Source organism: Camelus ferus, chromosome 10 (genome assembly GCF_009834535.1).
Source record: "Camelus ferus isolate YT-003-E chromosome 10, BCGSAC_Cfer_1.0, whole genome shotgun sequence".
In the NCBI taxonomy this organism is placed as follows: domain Eukaryota; kingdom Metazoa; phylum Chordata; class Mammalia; order Artiodactyla; family Camelidae; genus Camelus; species Camelus ferus.
Window position 1 is genome coordinate 18117714 of NC_045705.1, and position 18778 is coordinate 18136491.

General features: G+C 38.0%; 1 long non-coding RNA gene across 5 annotated transcripts in view; it reads right to left on the reverse strand.

The window, feature by feature from the left end:
* The window catches only part of LOC116666334, a 623984-nt gene that overhangs the window by 586871 nt on the left and 18335 nt on the right, over positions 1 to 18778 (reverse strand). For 4 of the 5 annotated variants that reach the window (XR_004323130.1, XR_004323129.1, XR_004323128.1 and 1 more), the window contains exons 3-4: positions 12262 to 12397; positions 1000 to 1136 (exon numbers count right to left, since the gene is read on the reverse strand). This is a non-coding gene — a long non-coding RNA (uncharacterized LOC116666334). The remainder of the gene's footprint in view (positions 1 to 999; positions 1137 to 12261; positions 12398 to 18778) is intronic. The other variant, XR_004323131.1, reaches the window with a different exon arrangement.

The following is an 18778-nucleotide window of genomic DNA, read 5'->3' on the forward strand; positions in this document are numbered from 1 at the left end:
GTGTTTCTAGTTATGGGCCATTATAAATAATGTTCCTCTTAACATTTGGGTACAAATCTTTGTGCAAATATCAGGGGAAGGGGGTTGTTGTCTTTTTGTTTTCACTCTTGGATAAGTACGTAGGAATAGGATTACGGGTCAGTATGCTAAATGCACATCTAAACTTTACATATATAAGAACTGCCAAACTTCTAAAAGGGCTGCAGCTTGCATTCCCACAGCAATGCATGAGTGTTACAGTTGCTCCTCAGCCTCACAACTCTTGTTATTAGCTATTTTAATTTCAGTCATTCTACTAGGTGTGGAGTGGCATCTCACTGCATTTCCCTGATGACTAATGATGCCGCACCTCCTTCCATGTGCATATTTGCCATTTGTACGTGTTCTTTGGTGAAGCGTCTATACAAATAGCCAATTTTTTTAAAAACTGAGTTATCTTACTATTAAGTTGTAAAAGTTTTTTTCTCTAATCTCGATACAATTCTTTTATCAGCTATAAGTTCTGAAAACATTTTTTTCTCAGCCTGTGGATTTTTTTTTCCTTTACTTAACAGCGTCTTTTCAAAAACAAGTTTCCGGAAGTCATCAAAATGGTGTTGTAGGTTGTTCCCAACTTCAGTTCCCCTCCCAAGAACACCAACTAGCAATTATCAACAGACCCATAGACAAAACACCATTGTGAAAACCCCAGAATCCGGAGGTGAGGCTGAAGCACCCACCTGGACCACAGAGACAGACGGCATTAAAAAAAGGTAAGAGAGACTACACACTGACCACATCACTGCTCCCCAAGACTGGCACAGTGTGGCAGTGAGAGGGCCCCTGTGGGCCTACAGTTTCTCCAGGGTAAAGGAGAGGCCCAAGGTGGACACCCAGCTCCCCTGGCATTGCAGAACACTTCCCAGGAGGCCCACTCAGGTCTCCCCCGGGATTACTGGGGTAATCTGCAGGGCTCCACTGCAGGGATCAGACAGAGACAGGGAAGCAGGCAGGACTTACATCGATCAGTGCTCTGACCTTGGTGGACCAAATTCCGGCTTGTAGTGGCACCAGAGCAGAAATCTCAGCCAGTGGCTCTGCCCATCCACAGAGCAGAGCTCGTAGGCCCGTCATTTGGCCTGCGAAGGGATCTCAATCTAAAATGGAACCAGAGAGACAAAGATGGAAAATCTCACATATGTGTCTTTAGGAAAATGAAACAACTGAAACAATGGTTCCCCATAAATGCCTAATTTACAGAAAACCGGAACTTATCTCCTGACCAATGAACATCCACCAAGAATCTCTCCCCATCCTCGAGCCGATGGATTTACTGCTTGAACCCTGGCTAGATTCCCTCCTCCCCCTTCTTTGCACTCCTTCCACATTAATACAGCCAGCCCCAAACTCTCCACAGACTTGCCTGTAGCTTGCTACAGTTTGAATCTCCTGAATTGCAGTTCTTCTGCTAGTCCCAAATAAACTCAATTTCTGATCATATGAGTTTGCCTCAGTTTACCTCTTTTTTTAGGTTGACAGACAGTTCTGCCTGATTTGGGAGCCTTACCAACAGGCTATAGAAGTGGGGCCATTACACCAACCCTGTGGAGGCAGGAAAGCAAATTTGCAAGCCTGCCCAACCGTGGAGCATTGCCTCCAGTCCCGTCCACCTGGAAGCAAGGCCACAGAACACAGGCAGCCACAGAGCCATCCTACAGCCCCAGGCTGGCAAGGAGCCAAGCCAGCAGCCCTGCCCAACTGTTAAGTTTGGCCTCTGGTCCTGCCTGACCAGGGAGCCTGAACAGCACCCTGAGCAGCCCTGGAACCCAGCCTACAGCCCTGCGCAATCATGGTCACCACCCAGCAACCTGCTTGAATGCAGAGCCCAGCCAGCAGGCCCAATTGCCTACACAGCCCAGCCAGTAGCACCCTCCACAAATACACCTCCGGGCAGAGGCAGTAGCGTTGCCCAAACAGAGACCCTGAGAGCAAGCCCCACCTATTCATGGACTCCACCGGTGGACTTGTTTAGTACCTCTAACTGAGCTGAATGGCAAAGGGCTTTCCCTGCCAAAATGAACCTGTGAAGTCTAGAAGAGGAGATGGAAACATCCAGATATCAACACAAGGAATCAAGGATCACGGAGAATCAGGTAAACCTGACACCACCAAAGGAAACCAAAAAGCTCTAATAATTGACCCTAAAGAAATGGAAAGTATGAATTCACAAAGAATTCAGAATAATCCTCTTCAACAAGTTTAGTGAAGTACAAGAATACACTCTAAAGGAAATTAGGAAAACAATGCATGAAGGAAATGAGATGGCCCTTGAGGGCATTATGGTAAGTGAAACAAGTCAGACAGAAAAAGACAAATGCAGTCTCTCACTTATATGTGCAATCGGAAAAAAAAAATGAAAGAAACAGAGAACAGATTGGTGGGTGCCTGGAGCAGGGAGGACGTGTCAAAAGGTACAGATTTTCAGTTATAAGATACGTAAGTTCTAAGGATGTGAGGTACAGCATGGTGACTATAGTTACCAATACTGTATTGTATATTTGAAAGTTGCTAAGAGAGTAGATCTTAAAAGTTCTCATCACAAGAAAAAAATGTAACTATGTGAGGTGATGAATGTTAACTAAACATATTGTACCAATAACTCTACAATATATACATATATCAAATCATGTTGTACACATTAAACTTATATACTGTTACATGTCAATTACATCTCAATAAAACTGGGGGGAAAAATGAGTAAGTTCTAATGATATAATGCACAGCATGGTAACTATGGTTAAATGATACTGTAATGTATATTTAGAAGTTGCTGAAAGAGTAGGTTTCTTTTTTCGTTTTTAATTTTTTTCTTCTTTTTCCTCTTTTTATTGAAGTATAGTTGATTTACCATATTGTGTTAGTTTCAAGTATACAGCATAGTGATTCAATATTTTGGCAAGTTATATTCTATTATAGGTTATTACAAGATAATGGGTATAATTCCCTTTGCTTTACAGTAAATCCTTGTTGCTTAAAAGAGTAGATCTTAAAAATTCTCAACACACACCCAGGATTGTAACTATGTGAGGTGATGGATCTATGAACTAACTTTCATTGTAGCAATCATTTTGTAATATATACGTATATCAAATTGTACACCTTAAACTGGTATCATGTTTTAGGTCAATTATATCTCAAGAAAGCTGGAAGAAAAAAATTTTTTAATGAAAAGCAAGTTTTTCATTTTGATGAAGTCCACGTTACCATTTTTTGTGTGTATTTTTTCATGGTTTGTATTTTTTGTGCCCTGAGAAATCACTGTCTAGACCATGATCACAAAGGTTTTCTCTGGTAGTTTCTTTAAAGCTTCTATTGTTCTAACTTTAATATTTATGTCTATCACCCACTTCAGTAAATTTTCTATATTGTGCAAAATGCGTTCCACATACATTTATCTTATCAATATACCCATAGTAACTTTTGTCTAGGATTGATATTAGCATTGTAATTTTTATTTTTTTAAAAATTAGTTCCCTGTCTTTAAGAAATACAAAGAGGACATCTTACTGAAGAGATGACATTATTACCGGGGAGTGTGAGGGAGTAGGCAGAAGTATAATAGATGAAACAGTGTTGACCACACTTTATACTTTCTGGGACTGAGTGATGGCTACATAGAGTTTGTTGTACTAGCCTCTCACTTTTCCATGTTTGAAATTTTCTATAATAAAACTTTAAAAATTGCAAAATGAGGAAACTAAGCTGGAGAAAAATTTATTCCTGGTCAGACTTCAAATGAGTTACCTGATTAGAAAGAAGAAAAAATAACATAAACACACCAAACATGTCATGATTACAGTTGAGATCCTTAAAATAAAATCCCAGATGTATTATTTACTGTAACTCTACAGAATTACACACTATGCCATTTGCTTAGACTGAGATTTGCACTTAGTCTTCACAGTTGTGAAGATTAAAATTAAACATTAGCAAGATGTCTGGCACACAGAGGTCAGTCTGATTTCTTGAGTTTCATCACCCATCCCAGTGCCTACCAGATATTGGGCATATGTTTCACATTTTCAAATTGATTTGAGCAGGATTTAATCTCATACTGCTCTGATGGCCTATATTAGATGAGTCTAACATAGAGCCAAATGGCAAAGAATTGAAACTCTTAACTTGTTTTTGTAAAAGTTTTGCCTTACAAAAGTCCTGGCACACTGTATGCGTGCATTGGAGCTCTCAACTGTACAATTTAAGAAGCAGCAGCCACACGTAAAAAGTCTTAAAAGAAAGAAAAATGACCCCTGGTTTCTTTTCATTCTGCAATAGCAGCTCTATTTAAAGTGAAGGAGGTGACAGTTCCAAGAATCAATTTGGTAATCAAAAGAAGTATAATTCCCTCTTCTTATGAGGAAGTTCAAAGACAAATGCACAGCTACCTACCAGGCTGTCTGACTCTTTTTTGGGTTTCTTATTTGTCTGACATAGCAGCAGGAGAAAAAGACACTAATTTTGGAATCTGGCAGACCTCAGTCAATCCTAAGTTTCTCCCTCCTGGTAGGTAACCTTTGAAAAGTCAGTAAATCTCTTCTTTGCCAATGTCATCTGTCCACTAGGGTTCAACAGCAAATATTTACTGGGTGCCCACTGCTTGCCAAGGAATCGTCTGAGTGTACAAAACAGAAATTCCCAGTCCATGTGCAGTTTACATTCTACTGGTTAAATAACTTCCCGAGTCACATGCTTACTAACTGGTCGAATCAGAATTCAAAGGCAGGTAGTCTCAGTGTAGAATCTATGCTTGAAACCACAAAGTTCTACCACCGTACGATTGTGAGATTCAATGACTTATCTGTGAGTAGACAGGAACTCAGTCACAGCAATTGAAAGCATTTACTCATTTTCTTTCTTTCAATCAACTTTACTGATATAATTTACATATAATAAAATACAACTACTTTATAATTTTTATGGGCTCAGGTTGTTCAAAGTATTACCTAGCTATTCCTTTAATGTTTACAGTATGTAGTAATTGGTCATTTGTGTCTTCTCTTTCCTGATCAGTCTAGCTAGGTGTCTATCCATTTTGCTATTTTTTTAAACTAACCTTTGTTACCAGTGATTTTTTTTCTATAGTTTTTACATTTTATACTTTGTTGTTTTCTATTCTTATCTTTATTATTTCCATTACTGTACTAAATTGGATTTAATGTGTTCTTTTTCTAGCTTCTTAAGTTGGAAGCTTAGATTATTGATTTAGACCTTCTTTATTTTCAAACATAAGCAAGTAAAACTAAAAATTTCCCTCTAAACACTACTGGAGCTGCATTTCACAAAGTTCAATGTTTTGTTTTCTTTTTCATTCCATTCATGTTATTTTCTTATTTCCCTTATGATTTATTTTCTCTCTCTCTTTTTCATCGTTCTTCTAGATTTACTGACTATATTTTAGTTTTCATTTTTATTTCCACTATTGGATTATTGGCTATATCTGTTTGTAGTATTGTTTTAGTGGTCATGCTAGGGTTTATAATATACACCTTTAATTTATTACAGTCTTCCTTCAAATAATATGATACCATTTTACTTATAAGAAGCTTCAACAACATGCTTCCATATCACCCTGCCATTCTTGTTTTTATACATTTTACTTTTACATATTTCATAAGCCTCACAACATATTTATAATGTACTATCTTTAACAGTCACTTATCTTTCAAAGAGATTTCAATTAGAAAAAAAAATTTTTGACCTCTACCTCTTTACTATGTCTGGCACTCTTCACTCCTTTCATGTACACAAATTTTCTTCTGGTAACATTTTTCACCAATGTTTTTTATATTTTACAGTGCAGGTCTTGTAGCAACAAATTTTCTCAGGTTAAGTTTGTCTGGGGAAAAAAAAACGTTTGCCCTCATTTTGGAAGAATAGTTTCACTGGGTTTAGAACTTAAGGTTGAAGTTTTTTTTTCTTTTAGCACTTTAGAGAAATCATTCCACTGTCTTCTAGATTACTGTGCGTGCATGTGTGTGTGTGTTTGTGTAAAAGATTTCAGTTTTTCTTTGTTCCTCTGTACAGAATGTATCTCCTCACACACACCCCAACTTCTCTTAAGACTCTTTTAAAATCATTTAAGCTTAGCAATTTGATTATGATGTACCTCCATATGGTTTTCTTTGTGTCTAATCTGTTTGGGGTTTCTTGAACTTCTTGGGACTGATCAAATATGAACATTTTTCAGCCACTATTTCTTCAAGTATTTTCTCGATCTCCATCCCCTTTACTAGGACTCTGAATGAATTAATATTTTCTACAGGTTGTTGAGGCTCTGTTGATTTTTTTTTCATCCTTTCTTCTGAGTTTCAGTTTGGATAGACCCTATTCATATATCTTAAAGTTCACTGATTTTTTTGCAGTGTCTAATCTGCTATTAATCTCATCCAATAAATATATTAGATATTGTATTATTCTGCTCCAAAAGCTCCATTTGGTTCTTTTTTATAGTTTTGTCATTATTGTCATGGTTTCCATTATATCTTTAAGCATAATAGTAATAGCTGTTTTAAGGTTATTTACTGCTTTAGTATCTTTTATTGAATGTTGGCCATTATTAATTTTACATTCTTGAATGCTAGATTTTGTTTCAACTTTTAAATATTTCTGCCAGAAGTATTTTCTGGACATTTTTCTGCCAGGTGGTTAATTTACTTACCAATAAGGTTGATCTTTTCAGAACACTTTTTTCAGCTTTGTTATGAAAAGTCTAGGGTAGCCTTTACATTGTGGCTAGTTTTGCCATACTTCTAAAAAATGACCTTTTTGGAGTCTCCATGGAAATGTCATAGGTATTAAATGAGAACTCTCCACTCTGGCAGTCAGAATTTTAACATCTCCTAGCCCTGTGTGAGCTATGAGAATTTTCACTTAACAACTACCCAAATTATCTTTCCCCAGCCTGACTGGTTTCCACTCTATAAATCTCTGGATTTGTATTCAGCATCAGACCCAAGGGACTCATAAGAAGATTTCTGGAGCTTTTTCTCTGCACAGCTCTCTCCTCTCCTGTACTCTGGTACTCTGTCCTGCGAATTCCAGCTGCCTCTTCTCTCCTTCACACTGTGATCTCTTGTCCCCTGAAATCAGGGACTCATTTTGCTCGTCCTGGGATTCTCATCCCTGCTCCTCTGGCAGAAAACCAAAGGGATCAGAGTCCTGGAATGCCTATTATCTAATTTTTGAAAAATGTTGTTCCATATATTTTGTTCAGTTTTCTGGGCATTGGAGGGCTAGGCTGGACCCAATTACTCCATCAAGTCCAGGAGTCAAAATCCACCTCATTTTCTTTTTATATTGCTAAAATTATAGCTTCCAACTATCAACAGCCTCAAGAGAAACTTAATAGAAAAGGTACATAAGACTTGAATCTCTGGCACATAAATTTCAAGGAACTGATGCTACAGAATCATGAGACAATTAATCTTTCAGAGAAAGTTCAGGAGAAGGACAGCTACTTTGGAGCTCTTTGCTGCCAGCAAAGAATCGTAAACAATTGATTTTGTTTTGTTTTGTTTCTAGCCTGTAACTATTTTTGGCTAAGGTCACTGAACCCAGGTCTTTTTTTTTTTGGTCAGTATTTTTCCTTCAGTTAGTAGAGCAAGTATATTCCACAGTCTGGCAGCTGGGATAAGCTGCTGACAGGCACTGTCATTTGGTTTGCAACTTTGGTGATGGCACAGGGAAGAGTCTCTCATCTAGGGTAAGCAGATGGGATACTCGAAGGCAGAAGAAACAGAGAAGACATCATGAACTGAAGATGAATTTATTCCCTCATTGTTTTTGTCTTAGTGAAGAAATGCCATGGAAGGTGTTGGCAGAAGTCTGACAAGGAAGAGCTGAAGATAATCATTTCCCTCCTCTTGGCACAGGGTAGAGCAGTTGGCTGCTCTTGGAAAAGGGAGAAAAGTTTCAGGGAAAAGCAACAAAAATAATTAGGCAATGGAAAAAAGAATCTGTGGAGGGAAAAGGCTTAAAACTGACATTGTTTATATCCTGAAGAACACTAAGATGTCTTCGCATATTAGATTAGTTTGCATTTACGAAGCACATTAAAACCCTTTCACAAAACACTGCCAGATTATCTGATTTTATCTTCGTAATAACCCTGTGAGCATAAGGTATTATTTCTATTTTATAGAGACATAGACTAAAGAAGCAGAGTTTAATGGATTTGACTCAAATCACAGAGCCAGTCGATGACAGAGACCAAAAAAAAAAAAAGGCTGTCCCAGGCCATTCAACAAGGGACAAGGGTATTTCAGCTGTCATTCTTCATCTCCATAAAGGATGCCACTAGGAAAACAAGTTTAAGAGTGAAATCAAAAGCACAACAACATTGCAAAAGACTCCAGAAAAGTTTCCTGGCATTTTCTGGGCTTCTGGATAAAGACAGAAGACTGAATACACATACCTACTTTCACGACCTATTAAAAAGCCACTAAAATAGTAAAGGGATTTTTTTTAAGGCACAAACCCACAAAAACGTGGAGAACACAAGATGAAACAAAAACTAATTTTGAGAGAGAATGTAAAGCAGAAGAAAAAGAACTATGTGACTTAGCAGACATAAGAAAACTGAATCTTCAGTTGGCAGCAATAAACCCTGGAAATAGGCAGTATCAGGTATCTCTGAAAATGTGGGTAAAGGGGGGACTTTTAAAAAGAAAATTATCTGAAAGTCTTACAGGTCTCAGATCCCCAACCCACTCTGAATTGCCAGGAAACCAGCAGTGCTCTGTAGCAACGAAAGACTGAAGGTCTTCTTTTTAAAAGAACTTCGGACTGATGTCACTGAAAACAGCTCAAGGGTCAGCTACTAAAAATAGCTTACTAAAAATAGCAGAGGTTGCTATCCCACTGGGCTCACAGAATGCTGTCAGCCAGCCTTCACCCTCCAGGAAGGAGACTGAAGATCTCTGCAGAATCTCACCAGCTGTAGAGGATATAAACATCAGAGGTCCCCCATTCCAAAGGCCTAGTCAAAGTGACCTGTAAGGGAGCTCTCAGTGACAGTATGCACTCCTGTTTTCATATTTTCAGTTAGCTTTTTAGTCCCCTCTTAAAACTGAACAGAAAGCCACAGATCAGCACACATCTAAGGAAAGCTTCTTCCAGTATGTGTTTTTTCCAATACCACTAAAGCAATTGTCCAGTTCTCAGTAGACACTGATTGGGTGTCCTACAATTTAACTCACTTCTGGCACTACCTACCCAGAAATAGCATCAGATCCCACCTGTTAAGGACTCAGTCCTACAAGACTGCCCCCTTCCCGTTCAGACTCCAAGGACAAGTCCAGGTTGTCACCTGTGCTTCTGACAAGATGGTTATAGATCAGAGGTTCCCACAACTCCCTCATCGGGTTCTATCAGTTTGCTGAAGTTGCTCACAGAACTCAGAGAAAAATTTGCTTACTATTACCTGCCTGTAAGAACATCCAGATAAAGAGGTAGTACATGGGGTGAGGTCCAGAAGGGTCCCTAGAGCAGGAACTTCTGTCTCCAGGGTGTGCCACCCTAATGGCATCTGGACGTGTTCACCTACCCAGAAGCTCACTAAATCTTGTTGTTCAAGAGTTTTTAAAGCTTACTGTGCAGTCTCCCGTGCCACCTCCTTCCCCATCCCCAAGGTCCGTGACTGGGGCTGAAAGTTCCAACCCTCTAATCACTTGGTCTTTCTGGTGACCGACTCCATCCTGAGGCTGACTAGGGGCACCACCCTAGGGCACCTCATTAAAGCGCAGGTGTACTCAAAAGGGGCTCCTTATGAATGACTGACAAATGATACTCCTATCACTCAGGGAATTCCAAGGATTGAAGAGCTCTGTGCCAGAAACCAGGGGAAAAGACCAAATGTATTTCTTACTATACCATTCTTATAAACTAAAAGATGCAGGAGGAGGGGAGAATTGGGAGAGGAAGGAACGAAAGAGAGAGGCTATGTAGAGAGAAGAATCACCCCAACTCCTCACCAAAAAAACAAAGCAAAACAAAACCCATCAGGCAATTTCAGATTTCAGGTCAGTGGAGACAAAGAGATCATCATCCCTCAAGCAACAAGAAAAGAAAAATGAGATTAAAAGTGGCTTAATCTCAGTATTGCAATCTAGATAACAGTGGTGAAATCCTTTTAAAATTCTGAAGGAAAATTATTTTCAACCTAGAAATCATCACCACGCCAAACTACCATTTAAAAATGAAGAAAAAATAAATATATTTTCAAACATGAAAAAATTTCAAAAAAAAAATCTTCTATGAGAATTAAGTAGGAAACACACAAAAAAAATCAGAAACAAGCTATACAGCACAAAGAAGAGGTAAAGAGCATCTCAGGATGATCATGAAAGAAGGTTCCAGGTGATCAAAGGTTTACCAGGCAGAGAAGGAGCCGATTCAGATAGGTACAGGTAAGAACAGTGCCACGGAGAGAAGTCTTCAAGAAGACAAAATAGAACCCTGAATGCAAATGGATACATTCAAGGGCATTCTAGATAGTCGTCAAAGAGTCTAAGGTTGGATTGACAATAGGCACATTAAAATTAAGCAAATAAAAGAGGACAAATATTAAAATTGTGTAGTAAAGAAAAAGTAATCATGTTTTTATGCATGGCTCAGCTGCGATTAGGGAAAACAGTCTTAATATAAGAATGGTAAATATATTAAGCCAAAATTAGATCATCACTATATTGGGAGTATAAGAGATAACAAACATGCAGTCTGTAGCATGGCCAGTGAGGAAGAGGCATGGAGAACCTTCCTTAAAACCAAATGAAAGAAAATCTGTAATTCGAAATGCTTGGCATTTTATGATTTCTGTCAGAATTGAGAAGATGTAAACAAACAAAATCTTAGCTGAATATAATCAACTATGAAAGTTAAGTCAATGATTTAAACGCATACATTGTTAGACACATTTTTTAACTGTCTTAGGAATTTGCATTTCATTCATTTATATTCACTACAACAAAACCAGTATTGCAATTTATAAGGTGCCTCCAGGCATTTCATTTGCTAGACTGATTTGCAGTAAATTGGCTTATTCCAGCATAATAAAAAAATAGTCTTTGCTATATGCCACTAAAATAAATTAATCAAGCAATTTAAAATTGAATTTTCACACCACAATCTTGTTTTGTTTCCTCATATATCTAAAATAATTGTATCCATCATCATTTAAAACCAATAATACAATTAGTGCTTTGTAGAAACCAACAACAAATTAAAAACCAAACCTTTGCATTAGTAGCAACAGAAACTGCCAACAGTGCTTGAGAAATGAGTATGATTTTTCCTTCACTGTTACTATAGCACATGAAATCTGGGAGTAAATGGAGCCTAGTACAATCTTGTGACTGGTTTAAAGGCTGTAACACTTCAGGACAATGCAAATGGCTTCTCACATTAAAAGGACATTAAATCGTTTGGCAGTTTAGTAGAAAAGGCATACAACTGCTCTCAAATTTTAAAACATATTTCTGTGAAAAATTACCCCAGGGTTGCAGGAGACCCTGAGGCTACTGTAATGTACCTCTTCATGTGTGCTCTAAGTGATGGCAGCCTTCCCCAGGCTTTCCAGGGTTGCAAAAGGCAGCAGTCCTGTTGTTCAAAATATTTAAAGTGAGTGATTAATCAGGAGCTGTGTCACAGGCATACAAAGCAATGGAGATGCAAAAACTGAAAAAAACCCAGGGGCTTTGTGGAGGAGGTGTAACAACCCTTGATTAATTCTGCTAATGGAAAAGAGTGTTGTGGATAACACAAACATCATTAAATGCCAAATGAAAACCAGCCTGAGTTTGTCCCAAAAATATAAATTGAAATTTTAAGATGTGAAACACATTTTCCTCCCATGAAACTGTTATCCTTGGGGGTGGTTCTATAATTTAACCCAAACACGATCTTCAAAAGAATAATGTTCTGCAGTGTTAAAGGAGTTAGAGTAACAACATTTGACAAAGGGAAACACATCCCAGATACACTCTTCCTAGAATAAACATAGTTTTCTGTGTACTGCCCCACTCCCCCATGCCTATCCCCTAGCCCTAATATAGAGAGACTAAAAACTGCAAAGGTGAAAACTAAATTGTTGGGGAATTTTTAAAATCTGCTAGGGTTTCCCATAGTCATTGAGAATAGGTGCTTTGATAAAACAGATTAAAATAATCCAGATTTACTAAAGCTGTTACAGGTACACAAACTGGTGTGCTACATAAATACACTCACCAAGACAGGGAGAACAGCTCTCTATTCATCAGTCATTTCTATCCAGCCTTGCAGCATGGCTTTTCATTCAAGCTTTCAACAGATAACATTCAGTGGGCGTTATGTCCCAGGCACCATGCTAGATACTGAGGATGAACTAGTGAACAAAACAAACCCGGTCACTGCCCTCATAAAGTCAAGCACCCAGCAATTCTCAGCACATAATAAGAGCACAATAAATATAACTCTTTTTCCTCTCCCCTTGGCTTCTTTTAGTTAGTTTACTCTTCTGCTAAATGAGAAGAATGCTATATACCGTAGAACATTACTAAGATTAAGAGTTCTAATAAAAGCTAAAAAAAAAAAAAAAAAGCTCACCGATTCTGGAATCTGACTGCTCAGTCCAGCTGCTAAAATATCAACTTATATTAAAAAGGTGGGAGGAGGTGGAGCATAAGCATTTAGGGCAACATACTAGCTGTCACTTCCTCTATAATGGGAAGTGCAAATAAGAAAAGAAATCAAATCTAGTATAAAATCCATGGGGAAAGATAGGTTTTTAGGAGTGTAACTGATGGTTGTCAATATTTAAGAATATTTAAGAAGTGAACTGAAAGGGCATCAGATTCCCAAGGAGATTGTTCTAAGTTTAGTGCCAACATGGCAGAAGAGTCCAAAAAAGGTTGGGAAAATGTCAAATAAAAAACACACAAAATTTAAAATGATACTTGCTTATACCAAGTGAACTTTGGGAGTTGGGGAAGAAGGCAGGAAAATGCCTAGTCAATAAATCAGAGGTTATTCTTAAATATTTTTACTAGATCCCTTATTATTCACATTTATTGGTTGGCTTTATCACTGTAATAACAAGAATCACAAGATTTTTGACAACCTACACACAAACATCCATGCCTCTAGAATTCCATCTGGAGCATTTTGCTTTTTCTTCTTTGGGGACATGTGTATGGAAATCAAGTTTCCCCAGTTTCCACCACTTGTCATTCTGAGCATACAAACCCGTTGTATTATCAATGGTCTAGTACCCAGCTGAAATAAACTCATATAGTTATTTCTATGAGTGGAAAAATACATGTGAGAACAAGCAAAGGTTTCTTTAGACTCCTCTCTGTACAGATTAAAGTTTTACAGATTAAAGATTAAATTGAAATTCAACTGGAAAAAAGAACATATATCAATAGCCAGCCAGGAAAATTCTGAAAAAGAAAATGGGAAAGGATAAGCTCACCCTGATACTTAGACATGATAAGAAGCTACAGTAATTAGTTTGGGAGTGAAGAAGCAGAATTTGAGTCAATAGAATTGACAAGAGAATTCAAAAACTGATATAAGCCTATTTGATAAATGAGTATTTCAAATAAGTGGTCAAAAAGAATAGATTATTCAATAAATGATTTGAGGCAACTAGATAACCCATTAAGAAGAAAATGAAGTCAGATCCCTATCTAATTTGTAGCAATTAAGTAACTTCCAGGAATATCTTAGATTTAAAGGCTTAAAAAATGAAATCATGAATATTCTAAAAGAATCAATAAATGCATTCAAAATTTCAGAATGGGAAAGGCCTAAGCAAGATACAATTCTGAAATCATGTGACTACATGAAAAATTATTTATTAAAAATTGTATGTTGTTAACCACTATATATAAAAATAGATTAAAAAAATAAATTTCTTCTGTATAGTACAGGTAACTATATTCAGTATCTTGTAATAACCTTTAATGAAAAAGAATATGAAAATGAATATACATATGTGTATGTATGAGTGGGACATTATGCTGTATACCAGAAATTGACACATCGTAACTGACTATACTTCAATTAAAAAAAAAAAGAAATTGTATTTAAGACTGGGGAGGATATTTGTAATACATATGTGAAAGGAATAATTTCTTTAACATATAGAGAAGTTATATGAATCAAGATTAAGATAGTCAAAAAAAATAAACAAAGGATATAAACAGATAATTAACAGAAAAAAACAAAATGGTCAAACGGCATGGGAAAAATTCATCACTTATAATTAAAGAAATGCAAACCAAAAGAAAAGGTTAGTTCTGCCCACGAAACTGGCAATAACTTTTAAAGTCTGACAAGGATGAGGGCTGACACTGTTCGTAGAAGTATAGGTTTATGCAACATTTTGAAGGCAATTTGATAATATCTTGCAAAATGTAGAGTATATGCACTCTTTGACATAGCAATTCATTACAAGGTATTCATCTAAAGCCACACTTGCAAGATATACAGAATAACATGTTTATTGTAGCCAAAAAAGGAAACAACATGTGCTTTTTTAGCATTATAGTTCTTATTAAATAAAATATAACATCTATACTGTGGATCATATCATACAGCCTGTGGCATGAGAAGGAAGACCTATACTAGCTGATAATGGAAAGGTCGCCAAGCCATATTATTGAGTTACAATAGGAAATGCAGAATAATGTGTAAAGTATAATCCTTTTGTATGAATAAAAAAATAGAAATATTTTTATATGCTGGGATATGCATAATTTCTTTTCTGGAAGGAAGCACAGAAAAACTATTATTAGTTAATACCTATAGACAAAGGACTGGGAATCATTTAGAACCTTTCTATACTGTTTGACTAGGCTTACTATGAGTGGGTCATACTTTATTTTTAATGTCATAAGCATTATGGGCAATTTCCTAAAATATATTTCTCCATTCTGGTACTCTTAATGAAATAATGGAATTAGGCAAAGATCACAAAAAGAAAGACAACTAAATAGCATATGCTTCCTACTATAAGTACACAACACATAGTACAACATATTTTTGGCAAAAAAGAAAAAATTGTCAGAACTGAATCTGATTACCTCTTAACTATAATCTATAGGAAATACAGAGGTATAGAAACATGTTTCACAACACTGTAAGAATAAAATCAGAAAAATCAGACTCCTCAAGACAAAAAAAAAAAAAATCAGCATTTTCTTCAACAAATAAATTGCAACAAGGAAAATAAAAAGAGACGGAGGAGGGGACACCAATAGATTAGAAGAGTCTTAAATGATATATCCTCAGTAGTTCACAAAAATTGTCCCATTCTTCACCCCATCCTATGCAACATAAGTCTGTAGTGCTTTCTAACCTGACACTGTGACTGGCAGTATGACATGCTTTGGCCAAAAGAATGTGAAGTGATGGTGCACCACAGGTAAATGTAAACCTCAAGACACTTGCGTATTTTTGCTTGCTCTCTCACTCCTTTGCCGTCATTGTGAGTACATGCTTGGGACAGCCTACTGGATGACAGACGTGTGGACCAAGGCCAAATCATCCAAGTCACCCCAGATGAGGCAGTCCACGTAGACAACAACCAGCCAAACCAGGTATGCACATGAGCCCAGATACAATAGCAATAAATTCTCATTTGTTTGTTTGTCCTGAGAAGTAATGCGGGTTTTGCTAAAAGCAGTGCTGTAGCAATAGATGAATGACACAGCCACCAAACTGCAATACAGAGATCTTATTTGTATTTTGATTTGAACAAACTGTTAGCTAAATGTGAGTCAACTGGGAAAGCTAAAACAGTGACTGGATATTTATGGACATTATGGAAATATTCTTTTTTTTTTTCTGTGCTGACATTATGGAGTTACAGCTCTTTTTTTTTTTTTTTTTTTTTTTTTAGCATGACACTGGTATTGTAACTATGTATTTAAAAAGTCCTAGTCTCTTCCTTCAGTGAGTCACAGTAGTAATATTCAAAGATCACTGATCACAGATCACCATAACAAACATAATAATAACAAAAAAGTTTGAAATATTGTGAGAATTACCAAAATGCGACATAAAGAAAAATTTTTAAACAGAGTCCTAGTCTCTTAAAGATACATACTGAAATACGATTTTCTTGGATTTGCTTCAAAATAATTTGTGGGCCAGCATGGTGATAAGAACGTGGAAATAGATAAGACAAGATTGATCATGAGTTGATAATCATTGAAGATGGATCATGGCTACATAGGACTTAATTATACTATTTCCTCTATTTTTATATGTTTGGAATTCTTCATAGTTGAGAAGACATGAATGGGGAAGAAAAACCCAGACTTTCACCAAAAGCAAACAACAAAAACAATAATATATCAGGAGAAAAAAATACCAGTTAGTTGAAATTCAACTGGTTTCTAATAAATATGCCATTTATTCATTCAAAAAATAAGTGTGTGCCTAGCATTTGTCAAGTACTGGGGATATAGGAGTAAACAAAACAGACAGAAGTAATTGCCATTGGGGAACTTACATTCTACTGAGGCAACAGACAATAAATAAGTACAATACATAATGTATCAGATAGTGATCAGATTTATGGAGAAAAAATATAGTAGGGAAGCAGGACTGGAGATATTAGGAGACAGGAGAAAGTAGTTTGCAGTTTTAAAGAGAGGGTGGCCACGAAGGGGCTGGCTAACACCTTAGCACTTGAGCAAAAATGAGAGGGAAAGTAAATGCCTGGTAATTTACATCACAGAAGCAGAACAAATTTCCACTCACTTAAAAACACCAGCATTGCCCTCTCATACTGCACCTAGGCCTTCAGGAATTTTCATCCTTCAGTCTGGGCAATACAGATCTATTTCTCTTTTACTTGCTTCACTCTTGAACACTGAACAGTTACCGGCCATATTTCAAATTTCTCAGGACACCTTGCTGTAATTCTTTATGTTCTATACTCAGGTACATGACTATCTGAATAAGCTTAGTAAATTATATTTTATACAGAACACAAGCCTAAACATGGAACTACACACTCTGTCTCTATCAGGAATGTGACTAGCACTCCTCATTTAAACTGCTACTGTGTGAACCCACGCTGCTGTCCACACTGAGTTGCTGCATCAGACTCCTAACAAAGTCACTGTGCTCCCAACCTTTCCTACTATCTGTTACTAAGACAACAGCCAGAATGATTCGTCTCACATTTAAGTCAACCTTCATCACTCCTCTTTTCAAAACTCTAATACCTCTTTATTTCACTCAGAGAAATATGCAGAGTCCTGACAATGTCCTAAGAGGTGCTACCTGAACTATGTCCCCATCACTAACCTCTGACTAGTTCCCGCCACTCTTGTCCTCATCCATCCTATTCCCGATGTACTGACATCCTGGTGTTCCTCACGCATCCCAGGCATGCCTCCACCTTGGGCATTTGTACTGACTGTTCTCTGCCTGGAGAACTTTTCACCAGATAGCCACATGGCTAACACCCCCACCTCTTTTAAGTCTTTGCTCAGATCCTATCTTCTCAGTGATACTTCCTCTGGATAAAGGGTTAACAACACCCCTTCCCCTCTCCTGCAAATCTGACCTTGGGTTAACATTTTAGCGCTGTTTCCTTGAAAATCTGATTAAGGTAGAAGAGCAATTCTGTCGCAAAGCAACAGTGCTTATGGTAAAAACAACCCTAGATTGGTAAGTAGAACCCGGATTGAAAGTTATGTATATGAACTATAAATTCTTGGTTGGAATCTATAGCTTTGGAAGGCTTGGAAGTGAAAACCATTGTAACTAATCATGTCCCTTGCAGGAACACGTCCCCGTGCCTGAGACTGTAATGTGAGATACCAGGTCAAACTTGGGATACAGGGCTCCTAAGCCAGGGTGCATATTTACCAGTTAGATCACCTCTCCTCACACCTGAACCAAAACCTGGGTGGGGGTGCAAAAAAGACTGGCTCCTGGATGAGAATAAGGACTGCTGCAAAGACTACTCCCACTGAAGAGACACATTTGACCGCCCTGCTGGCATCTGTTTTTCCTGACCTCTATCCTTCTAAGTCAAGCTTAGTGCAAGTATGGCCTATGGCAGTTTAGCTGAACCAGAGACTTCCCAGGTGGTGACCATAGTAGGAGCTAAAGAGTAAATGAGCTAGAAATCAACCACGAATCAGACCAGCAGGAACGTGGGAGAGCTAGGAAGACTTTGAAAGAGATATCCGGGCATGTGGACAGTCCAGGAAGACACGACTAGAGGTCAGGAGCTGAAGGCTGTAGGCACTGAAGGGGCATCTGCTACCCTCCCATGACCACCCACGTCCAGGATGCCTGCATTTGGCTTCTGGCCCTTGGATGGATCCTAGGGAGCAAACTCAAACTCCCTGCCACTGTTCTTGCACCTGGGGATGAAACTGACAATTGTCTGCACCTGGCCGGAGTGGGCGCCACCGCCAATCAGCAGCAATTGCCAGGAAGCCCATCCCGACGAAGCAGAGTAGATGAGTCAGAGCCTTGAAGCAGTCAAAGCACACCCGTGCCGAGGCAACTCTGGCAGCTCAGTGGAAGCGTGTGAGGAGCTGCGGCCCTAGGTCCAGGATGTTGAGGGTGGTTTGGAGGGTTTGTTTTCCTATCCCATTTCCCTGTGCCCTGCACAGTACAGCTCCCATCTCTTCTCTGGCTCCATCAGCCTCTGCTCCAGACCCTTCCTGCTCCTGTCATGCTGTGCGTCTCACCATTGGTTCAACACATGAGGCCTTTTCACACCCCCGGA